The sequence below is a fragment of the Chinchilla lanigera genome, unplaced genomic scaffold (genome assembly GCF_000276665.1).
Source record: "Chinchilla lanigera isolate Chin_1 unplaced genomic scaffold, ChiLan1.0 scaffold00084, whole genome shotgun sequence".
Classification (NCBI taxonomy): Eukaryota; Metazoa; Chordata; class Mammalia; order Rodentia; family Chinchillidae; genus Chinchilla; species Chinchilla lanigera.
Genome location: NW_004955485.1, coordinates 4,625,661 through 4,637,686, shown reverse-complemented (window position 1 = coordinate 4,637,686; position 12,026 = coordinate 4,625,661). Strand labels below are relative to the sequence as shown.

Below are 12,026 nucleotides of genomic sequence, written 5' to 3'. Positions count from 1 at the left end.
TATATATAAATAGCTGGGATAACTGCACTGTTGATGTATTATAGTTTATTGAAAGGAACAGTTACTGCTTTATTTATTTTGACCCATTTTGCATGCTTATATTTGGTAATCTGAGCAACTGATTTGAAGACAACAATATGCAACACAACAACCATTGGTGAATTCCTACCATCTTGTTTAGTGAAACTCTGTATCATCTCTAATTTTTTTAATTATTATTTTTTATTTTTTTTTAATGGTTTGATCAATCTTGCATTGTTACAACTGGTTACATGAGCAACTATGTTGAAAATAAAAATATGTAATATAACAACCACTGTTAATTCTTATCATTTTGTTCTGAAACACTGTATCATTCTTATTGTTTTTCCTTTGTTTTGTTTTTGTCTATGTTGTTGGTATTTTGCTATTGTTCTTTTTTATTAGTATTTTCTTCTTTAAATTTTTTTTTAAAAAGTTTGGAGAAGTCAGGAATGTGGATTGTCTGAGTAAAACTGTAAGGAGGGAGCAAAGTGAACCCAAAAGAGCAGTGTGGGAGCTACAGCCACCAGAAATGCTGTAGCAGTGGAGCTACTCAAGCCCTTCGGAGTTCACACCTCGCCGCAGATTGCCTCACATGCTGCACATGGAACTACAGGGCTTAATGTCTGCCCTGCTGGATTTTAGATTTGCTTTGGTCCCAGTCCTTTGTATCCCCCTGTTTGTAACTTTTGGAATGGAAATGTCTACCTTGTGCCATTGAATGCTGGAAGTGTTTTTTTGTTGTTGTTTTTTGTTTTTTGTAGGAGGACTTACAGCTAACAGTTTGCTGTGAGGAGGAGACTCAGTGGAGACTACGGACTTGGACTTTTCAGCAGTGAGGAAACTGTTAGGACATTGGATAAATGCATTTTGCACAAAGGAATGTACATGAGTCTTTGGGGGGCCAGGGTGGAATTTTATAGTTTGTATCTGGATGTCACCCCAAAGCCTCATGTACTTTTTAATGGGCTTTTTTGTGAGTAGCTGAATCTAGAGTATGTGAATGACTCATGGTTCAATGCTAGGATTAAGGGTGCTGAGATTAAGTGTGGGTGATAACTGGATCTGTCCACTGGGTACATTGACACTGCCCTAATCCAGGTAGATTTGGTACAACCTAAAGGGCGGAAAGAGCTTTGTCTCCTCTCCTCTCTGGTTCCTTTTTCTGTCTTCCATCACCATGAACTGCTGTCGCCCCTCTGCCGTGTGCCACCCTGCCTTGGAGCCAGATTAGGGACTGAGCCCCTTCCCCCCTTTAAACTTTAGGTGTCCAGCATTTCATCTCAGCAATGGGAAACATTACTAAGATACATCCTTATACTTTTATATCAGTGAGCTCAAGGGCTAAAGTCTAAATTTTGGAAAACCATCCACACCAAAGCAAACTCACACATATGTCTATATCATTTCATCTTACAGTGTGTTAGTTTAATTAGTATTATCAGACTTCAAATAATTATAAAGAATAAGTTTGTTCAACAAATAGACATTAATAGTCTAATTTTCTTTTAATATCAATGAAGATATTCAGCTAAAGTCATATAATTCAGCTACAGTCATATAATTTTCTGTCTATAATTCTCCATGTATAGATGTTCTAGTAATTTTTGATGTGTCATTTCTTCTTAATATTTGTATTAAAACCGAACTTTTAAAAATGCATTTGTCTTTTCTCCCAGTAAGATCATGAAATCCTTGGCAAAACTATGTCTTATCCCGCGCCTCTTGCAGCCCCTGGGGTCGTGAAACATGTACTCTTCATGCACATCAGCAGCTGAGTGTATAACATATCCACTGTTCGGCTGATTATTCCACTCATCTCTGTACTGATCTGCATCTTGTGCTGATTTGTTTCTGCTCTGCAACCCAGTTCTCCAACTTGACCTCTCCATCACAGTATCTGTTTTATCAAATTCCCTCTTCACTTTAAATCAAATCAAATCCTTCTGTTTACTTTTCACTTACATTACTGCCTGAAAATGTCTATCAGATGTACTTATACCTAGATTATTTATGCCGGGGCTGTAATGGATTTCAAAATACCGTATGTGTCAAAGATGCTTCCTCATGCAAAAATGCTTCTACTTTATTGCATCTACTCAATTTTGCAAGCCAAAACTCCTCCCTGCTGTCATTTCCACAGTAACACTAGAAAGGACACTGGTTGTATGAAAATTTTAAAGGATACCTCTTGTCTAGTACATATTTGTAGTTACTCATTTCATTTATTTAATACTCTATATTTAATACTCTTGAAAGCCTGTGGTAATCATCACCCATTCTATATTCTTCTGTATTTTGAATTTCTGTAAGCTCCTCCTCTTTTCATTTAAATTTAGTTCAACCATTGACATGAATTTCTCGTGTGGACATTTTAATCAGCTGGCCTAGGTTCCAAGTAAATGTTTTGAAACATAAGCAGGTTGCATCATCTACTTTAATAGATTTCAGGAAATGGGGCTGTTTTATCTGCACCTAAGCAAAACGCCAGGAGTGCAGTCCTATACTGCGACAAACCTGTAACAACACACTCCCCTTTCACAGTTATAGCAAGTTTAGCTTTCTTATTGTGTACATAATGGGGTGGGGGAGCGGCCTTTTTATTTGTAAGCAGTACCCCAAAAGTATGTGGGCTACCACTTGCATGATACAGAAAATGTAGTTTTTCTACTGAAAAATTGTTTATTTCATAATCATTCAAGTACAAAGGAGGCTATATAAAAAACTGACTTGAAGAATCAGAATGAAAAGATTAGAACTATTTTTGGTGTTGCTTTCTCTGATTTGAGAGTTCAGTTTCAAAGGAAATGTCTCAAGCAAAGGGCATATCTCTCGCCTGCGACAGCTCTAAAGGAGTCAGAGCTGATAGGGAGGACTTTTTCCTAAGATCCAGCTGACAGAGCCATATCTTTGTATTATCCTTTGGCCCATGAATAGGACATCTCCCAGGGCCAGTACTGAACCTGAAAAGGGACCGAGTGGCTGCTGTCATGCTGCTCACAGATGCTGCACACATTTGCTTGAGAAGTAATTCAAGTGTGCCTTTAATAAAATTATTTTAAAATCCAAAACCTAGAATATATTCTCCAGAAATGGGGATATCCACATAATGTTATCAGTGTAGAGAAATCATTTTTGTGCAAGAAAATGTGGAATATCCTCACGACAGTCATTGCGCCCCAGTCCTCTCATTGGCCCTAAGCTCAGTGACTATGAGCTTCTAAAGAAGCAATGCTGAACAGAGGAACTTCAAGACTAATCAGGTTTGGGGTGGAATGTCTGCCTTCCCCTCAATACTGGGGAAGAAAATCAAACAAATTGACTGAAGCAGAATTAAGGACTTCACGCATTCACGACATGAAGAGTGACACCTTGTTAGTGATCTACGTGTCACATTAAACCGTGCTAGCTTTCGAACTGCATCTGTGAATTTGCTTGGCTTCTTAGGAAGGTGGTTAACAATGGACGTTACTTGAGGATATTTATTTTGAAGCATTGTAAAAAAGGCTTGAATTTAGGCATATCTAGACAGTGCCACCTTGTGGTAAAACGCAGTAAAGGTAAGTGAAGAATTCTGAACCAAGCATAAAGATCCTGGTGTAATAGAGTCATGGAAATTGACCTAAAGATTACAGGGAAACCAGTTTATTTTCTGTTTTAATATCCTCACACAAGAACAAAAAGTATGTTATATAGTATAAAGGTATAATACTGTCATATATTAACATATATAGACATACATATGTAGTCTGGTGGTATTTTTAAAATACGCAGAAAAAAAACTGAGTAAATATTATTTAAGATAAGTTTGCCTTTTACCGTCATCGTTCTGTTCAGTCTTTCTTCAACCCCATTCAACTACTAATTCTCAAATGGACAGATTTCAAATCTCAGAAAAAATTATTTTTATTGGAGAAAACCGTGGTTTGGACAGAACATGGCAACACAGCGTCTTTCTGTTAACGGCGGCCTCTCGCTCAGCGCACGGGTTAGCGTCGCGCGCGGGGAGGCTGGAGGGAAGCACATTTTGACTCAGGAGGTGCCCGGAGACCCCGCATTCTTATACTCTGAAAGCCATGTGCGATCTTTAGCTTTGGAATGATAATCTTGAAAGAAATCAGATGTAAGCAAATCCCTACAAATAGATACTAGGTTTCATGTTTATATTTGTAGCTGTTTCATATTTTTCCCATTTGGATATCTTAAATTTATCTCTTAATTTATGACTGCTCTGAACACTTCAGAGGAAAGAGGATATAGATTCAAGGACTTCTAAGTAATTAATGTAAATAAGTAAATTTGGGTCTGTTTTATGGCTCTTAATTACATGGATAGTAAATAATTCAGCCGCACTTCCTTCCTACATCCAGATGAAAATACCTGTAGCTATATGAGGCTGCCTTGTCCATACAACTGTTGTCATAGCTCTTTGGCACAGCAAGGTGTGCACGTGTGTCCTCTCCAGCCATGCACCTGGACTCTGAGTCGCTGGACATCCCTTTTCCACCAGTCTTGAACAAACCCAGAGGTATAGCACAGGGAGAGGTCAGTGTCCCTACGATTTATCATTTGTTTCTGTGCGTCTCTTCCATGAATTCATTCTTCATTTCCTCATACTCATCAATCTCCTTCCACTTAAATCTCCTGTAAATCTTTAACTTACAATTAAGTGCTTAATTATATATTGTCATTCTTGCCCTGTAATGGTTTTATAAGTGTTAGTTTTATTTCTCAACTATTTGCTGAGCAGCTAGGGAACAGGGATTACATATGTTACTTGATAAAGTCTTGCACATAGGACATAATACACCCAGTGTTCCATGAATATTTTAAACTAGGAGAAATTTTAGAGCATAGCAGGGTTTGTCCTTGTTGTGCTGGGTATTTGGGGAAATACTTAGCCTAGGAAGAATGCTTTTTGAGTTTGTACAACCTCTTAAGTTGGGACTGAGAATCCAGTCTAGTGGGTTAGATATTGAATATTGAATAGTCAGATACTGAATAGTCAAATGAATAGTCAAATACTGGAAATATATAAAAACTCAGCTGAGTTTTTATATTGAAATAATCAAATGAATAGTCAAGTATTGAATAAGTCAAATGAATAGTCAAATACTGGAAATATATAAAAACTCAGCTGAGAAATTTTGAAGGAGCAACAACTTCCTGAAGGAATCAGCAAACATGGAGGAGCAACATTTGTGCTGCAGAGAAGGGCATTCTGGATAAAGCATGCATGGGAAAGGCAACAGAACACAGTAGTATCCAGAAATATTGGAGGAGTTGTTTCCTCAGGGCAGAAGAAATGAAGGTGGGCAGTTGAGCCTTGTGCTGTGTGATTGCATGAGATATAAATGAAACCCAGGTTGTAATGAACTTTATTTACTTTGCAAACAGCTAGGATTTAAATGCCTGGGGTCTGTCTCAGTTTTCTTTTCTGTTTTGTTTCTGACCCCACCACTCTAGAGCCCCCCATTCTGTCTTGAATGAAATTTTGGAGTATGATCATAAAAATTCTCCCCTCTCCTAGATTATAGCTGCATCAATCAGAACTCTCCACAGCTGAGTAATATCAAGTCACTTTGCACAAAACCCATTTGTGGGCTGCCATTTCCTACCAAATTGAGAATAACTTCTGCACGTGGGTGTCTTCAGTGGTAGGACCATGACCTGATCACCTAGCACCTTCTAATCTGCTCTGAGGCAGTCAAATGAAATTCCGGCTCTCTCGCAAAGCTATTTTTGTCAGTAGAAATTGCCGCATCCTAATTAATAATACTTTGCATGTCACCTGATGTACCCTATTATCTGCACCTAAATTCTGCCTCCTCCAAGCTCCATCATGAGTGAAAAGTTCTTCTTGAGTTGTCGCACTGCACGCATTTCTCCTTTGCATGTTTTGTATCTGTATTTATGCCAGTGACAGCTTGGCTTAAATCTTCTGTCCTGTACTATGTAAAGGTTGCTTGTGTTCTTCTCTCCACATATTCACTTCATCTACATCTCCTGTTCTCTCCTTGAGAAAAAAGATATAGACTATAGTCATCTTCACTGACCCTGAAGCAGTTGGCATTCAATCTTGCTATGGTCAGTTTTTAGCATTGTACAAATCCATGGTTTACTTTTCTTTGGTCATGATATGACACGATGACACAGGTATATTTCAGCATCTGATTCTATATCCTCCCCAGAGCCCACAACATACAGAAAGAATTTAGCCTGGATGCATGGAATAAAATAAGATGAAGAATTAAATTGGGGAACCTGATGGAACTGTTAAGTGTGATTACGGCACGGAAATCACAAGATTCCACCAAAGAAAATGAAACAATACGCTCTGCAGAAGACTTTCAACCTCACTTTAGAGCTCTGGTTAGTGGACTGAAGTGATTTCCTTGCAAATACATGTACGAGAATAAATTTAATGAAAAGAGATAAGGAACATTCTACATATTCCTTACAAGGTTCCGTGGGTTGAATAAAAGGGTTAATAAAGTCCTCTTCAAGAAAAGAATGATTACGGATCTTTCTTCATCCTTTTAAAGAAACATTATTATGTAGAAAATTTGGACAACAAACAAGTATCAAAATGATTCTTAAAAATTATAATTATATTATGTGGAATTATATTAAATGATCCTGCTTTAATCCTGGTCTTTTTTTTTCACAGAGAAATATGTGGGAAACATTTCCTCATGTCATTAATTTTAAAATATAACTGCTCTATGGTTGCATTCTATACTGTGCACCATAACTTACTAAATTAATAAAGTGGGGCCAGTTTTTAAATCTTCTGGCTTTGCAGGGAGGAAAAAAAAAGCAATCATCTGTGTTTTCTAAATTGGAATAGATCCAAAGCACTCTGGAGGAGAAAACCATACCATAAGTACTCAGTCTCACCCTAAAAATACCACAAGGTGTTTCAATGTCAACAGTATATTTTTGCTACTTTCCTGCATTCATAGTCAGAGCATAACCAAAAAAAAAAAAAAAACATGGCAAGGGCACTCAGGTGACATGTTGTATGCTCCTCTGGAGCAAGATCACACTGTTAATTAAATTACAATATTTTTAAAAGCAAGCAGCAGAACATGGAGCCTCCCCTGAGTGCCTCATTTCTGAGTTAGTCATGAATTCCTTTACTAAGGTAGAGTTCCGAGAGGAAGCATAGGAGTCATTGCCACAGAAGTCCCTGCAACAGGGGAAATTTACAATTAGTGATATGAAGCTCTCTTGAACTCTTCTTTAGCAGGAAACAAACCCTAATAGCACTGGGTAGGCAAAGACACCGAACTGTGGAACCTGATCCAGGAGCAGGCTCCTTAATCTCTGTCTCAACCTTATTTATAAAATTCAGCTATTAGCCACTTTGAATAATTAATCCACCAACAGTAGCAATTCACCTTGAAGTTTATAAGGGAAGAACAATAGTTTTGTGGAATAAAGTATAAATTCTATCTGTATCTAGATGCTAAGAAAGCATATTTATAGACTAAAGGAGGTCAGTAAAAGCATATACATAGAGACAATCCAAGCTTATTCTCATAATGAATTTTATGTTTAATTTAAAGTTCTAAGAATCAGTCCTTATATATGTCAGCTAAAGTTGTGTAAGTATAAATGTAGATTATAGATATGGACACGCACATAAAGATAAAATTGAGTGCTTAGCCACAAGCCTAAAAATATACTAAATGGTTTATGTACACTCTGTCATTTAATTTAGTAACCCAAGAAAGCTTATTATATTCTTCATCCTCTAAGAAAGAAAATAAACTCCAGATTGCCACTGACCTCGCAGTCAGCCATGCTCTCACAATCGCTCCATTCAGTTAAATGTGTCCTCCATAGCTGTATCATGACCATTTATTGCATGATTAAGATCTATTTACTGTTTGCTTGTCACAAGCTAACCAGCGGGTACGAGCCATCTCCTTTAAACTCCATGGTGCCCTGCGACTTGGGTCTAGTGGCCAGCACCGGTTTGACTGCTGCTGTTTGCATAATTGTTTTTCTTTTGTTAGGGAAACTTCCCTTCCTCTCTTTCACACAGTTCTCCCTGGACCCCAGTAAGAGGAGCCTGCTCCCCTTGATGTAGTGCCAGGCATGGGACTGAAACCACCACAACCAGATTCTCTTTTCCGGAGACATGAATCTTAACAGCACACAAGGGAAGAAGGAGCCCAGTGGTCTACTCAGAAGTCTCCAACTCCATTGCAGTTCCTCCCCTTCTCTGCCATGCTCAACTGTACAGCTCTTCCTTTGACCCTGCGAGATAGAGTAAAACAATTTTTCATTGCATCTCTTAGGTAAAATTATTTTTGAACATCGGTTGTTCGCTTTTATTCTTGTTACTTGCATTCAAATTACTGCCCTCCCATTCAGAGGTGATTGAGGTTAAGATATGGAACCATGATGAGTAAGATTTGGAGAGAACAAAAAACTCACCTGACTAGGAAGTAGATGTCAGCTTTCCTTTTGCTTTTTACACTGAGATTTTGTCCACACCGGTTCGCGCAGACTAAACTTTGCCGCCTGGATGGGAGCTCATCTTGGAAAGGATGTTTGCACAGAGAAGCCTGGTGAAGGATTCCAAGCAGGAAAAACCAGTGAGGCTTCAGTGCCTGCTAGGTAGATCTGGAGATTTCTCTCTGTTGTTTTCCAGGACTGGAACAAAATAGAAGCGATTTGGTAGATCTCCCCCAGGCTTCTGTTCTACTGTGAACCAGATCGGGAGGATGTGGAATGATTCTTGACTGACTGTCTTCTACACAAGGAAGCCAATGGGGGTAAAGCTAGACAAAAGACGGGAGCAGCTGTCTAGACTGGTAGTGACAAGAAATATGACTAGACAGTTGTGCATCTGCTTGTCTGCAGCCAAGTTCGCTGCAACAAGAAGCTTCTGTTCCCGAGGATCGGCCTGGGGATCCCCTCTGCAGATTCCTGCCTCTTCAGCTGAACCTAAAATAAGGCAGGGGCTGGTAGGAATGTGTGGAAACTCCAACTATCCCTCCCCAAACAAATGTTCCCCTTAAAGGTTTAGCTTACTTCCTGTTTAAAGCCATGTTTCCATAAACACGCACAAGCACACACGCGCACACACGCGCACACACACATCCTTTGTGCCACTCTAATTCTTAGAGAACTAAGCTACGTCTGCATATATTCATATTCTACATATATCTACGTAACACAGGTGACATCCAGCGTCCTCTAGACTTCTTACATGGCATACGCCGAAGTTCTCCATGCTGTTTAGGAGGCCTCTCTGAAATGCTGCTCTCACTGGAAAAAGAAAAGGTCATATCGAGCCCTCTCTCCTTTCCTCATCATTTCATTCTTGGAAAAACAGTGTGTTTTTTCCATGAGGTTCTTGCATGAGTTCCCACTATTTTATGTGATTTTCTTGCATAAAACCATGAACTAGAGCCAGAAACATAAGCAGATGAATTGGACCTGAGGGGATTGTATACAAGCATTGTGTTCCCAGTCAACTGCACTGCTTTAATTACTTAAAAAATATAAATAGTATGGTAGGGTACACATCTGATTCCTCTGCCTAAGCAGTAATAGTGGCTGGGTGAGATGGTCCAAATCCTACCACATATAGGTTATGTTAATCTTTTTCTCTAGATGCAGACTTATCAGTCTTCATGTATAGACTGTTTGCATCCCTGAAAGTGGCTGAGGAGCTGGGCATTTGGACTCTGAGAGTGTTGGGAGTTAATATCACTGTAAACCTACTATGTACCATTCTCTCTACCACGGGCCAAGTACAGTTCTAAGCGCCATGGGTCCTTGCTCTCTTTAAAGCTGATAAGAGCTGGGTGTGGTGGCACATGCCTGTAATCCCAGCACTCAGGAGGTGGAGGCAAGGCCAGCTTGGGCTACAAAGTGAGTTCAAGGCCAGCCTGAACTGCATAGCCAGATGCTGTCTCAAATAAATAAATAAATAAATAAATAAATAAATCAAGCTTATAAGAAGGTCATAGTCTATCTGCAGTAGGAGAAAAAGAAGAAAACAATCAAAATCAAACACTTAGAGAAATACGGTGGATACACTATTTGTAGATATTGAAAAAGAAATATGAAGATGAGGAGGCAGACCCTTCAAGGAGGTAAAAGAGAATACGAAGATGCCCTGAAGTGGGAACAGGCTTGGCGTGTTCCGGGATAGGAAGTAAGGTGGGTTGAGCAGACAGGCAAGCTGCATGTTACGGCAGCTCAGCACGGTCACTTAGAAGAGGCCGCCCACTACTTGGAAGGGTTACTTCACATGTCTCCCCTTCTGCTTCTGTATCAGTATGTTGTTAATGCTTTCATTCCAAAAATAGAAAGTTAAATTGCAGAATGTATTTGGACCACTTAGCAAATAGTAACATCAAAATAAATGCTATTAATTACTTTGATATGGTTGTTGTTAACTTTGAACGTCTTCCTTTGTTTTCTACAATATTCTAAACTTCAAAGTGCAACATTTTTCTAAGAATGTGCTCTTTCTTTCACCTGAGATGCCACAGTTCTCTCTGAATTCCACGTGTAAGGCCCTCTCTACCACCCACCTCACCATTCTTTCCTCCTCCTTCCCTGAAGTTCCATCATTCTCCCTGGCTCAAGAACAGCTTTCCCTCCACATTTGATCCTACGTTAATTAATCAAACACATGTGTCAGATCCCAGGTTGTGTCTACATTCAATGTTCAGCACATCAGAGCAGAGCTCAGGATTTTTTAATGCCAACGCTCCCAAAGTCTTATGCCTGGGGCTATGTCACAAAAGTAAAGCTCATTTTAGGTAACTAGTACAATGGATAACTAGTTACAAGGATGTGAAAGGAGCTGACATACCAATAGTAGAAGGAGAGGCAACTCTCAAATTAGCAAAGGAGAAAGCTGCTGTCAGCTTAGGCTACTGGGATGAACTGAGAAAATGAAATTTCCAGAGGGTAAGGAACTTCTTACCCTGGAGGGACAGAAGCGGAAGGAGGAGGCTGAGTCTCCTCAGCAAGGGGAGATATTCAGCAGGAGCAGGAGGTGAAGACTTGTTTCATTGCTGGAGACGCTACTGAAAGACAGAATGAAAAGAAACAACCCAGGCTTTCATTTTCTCCCCCATCTGAGACCCTGCTAGTGCTTCCCATTGACCAAACCTACTTGGGAGCCAGACGGACAGGGAGTTCTGGAGAGAAGACACAAATGAGTTTCCCACAGTAGTGAGTGGAACAGTGAAGGGCAGGAAGTGTCCCTGTGCACAGGCAGTAAAGGGACAGAGCAGGAGCGGACCCCCGGGCGCCACACCAGGAACACCCCAACCAGAATGTCCTGCCTTTGGGCAGTGCGCCCATGCACCGGGGAGTGGTCTCACCCTGGACACAGTTCATCCTTGAGCAGCGGTCGTACACTCATATGTTTTCTGAGAGGGAGGCATTTTGCAGTGACTTCATGCCGCCTGCACTCAGCTTCCCTTTCTGTGCTTAGCTCGGTCCCAGAATCCAGGTCTGCGCCTCAGGAAGGGCCAGCAGCAGCCAAACCTAGAGAGCTCACTAACTGAATTTTACAATATAAGTAGTGCCAACAATGCTTGGGAATGATGGATAACAGAGTATGACACAAAGGTACCGACAAGGGATTAGTCCCCAGCTGCAGAAATTAAAGTGACTTTTTGCATAACGTGTACCAAACACCCTTATAGTAACAGGAGTGAATGGTTTTCCTAGGTGTCTCCAGGGCCAGCCCTCCCCCACCGGACATGCCAATGCAGGTGTCAGCATACATAGTAGCAGCAGTAGAAGTTTTATTAGAACCAGGTGTGGTGGCACATGACTGTAATCCCAGCACTTGGCAGGCTGAGGCAGGAAGATCACCTTGAGTTTGAGGCCATCCTAGGCTAGGTAGTACAATAAACAATAAAAAAAGACATTTTATTAGTTCTCACGGGTAATGCCTATGTCATGAGGTTAGGACTCGAGTATAAGATTACTGTGCATAATTGGATCAAGGGGAAAAG

At 40.1% G+C, this 12,026-nt stretch overlaps 1 long non-coding RNA gene across 1 annotated transcript; it reads left to right on the top strand.

The window, feature by feature from the left end:
• Positions 1 to 4,004: 4,004 nt before the first annotated feature.
• LOC102021351 lies at positions 4,005 to 6,535 on the top strand. The gene is made up of 3 exons (XR_263905.2): positions 4,005 to 4,144; positions 4,392 to 4,566; positions 6,213 to 6,535. It is a non-coding gene; the product is annotated as an uncharacterized LOC102021351 (long non-coding RNA).
• Positions 6,536 to 12,026: the final 5,491 nt, after the last annotated feature.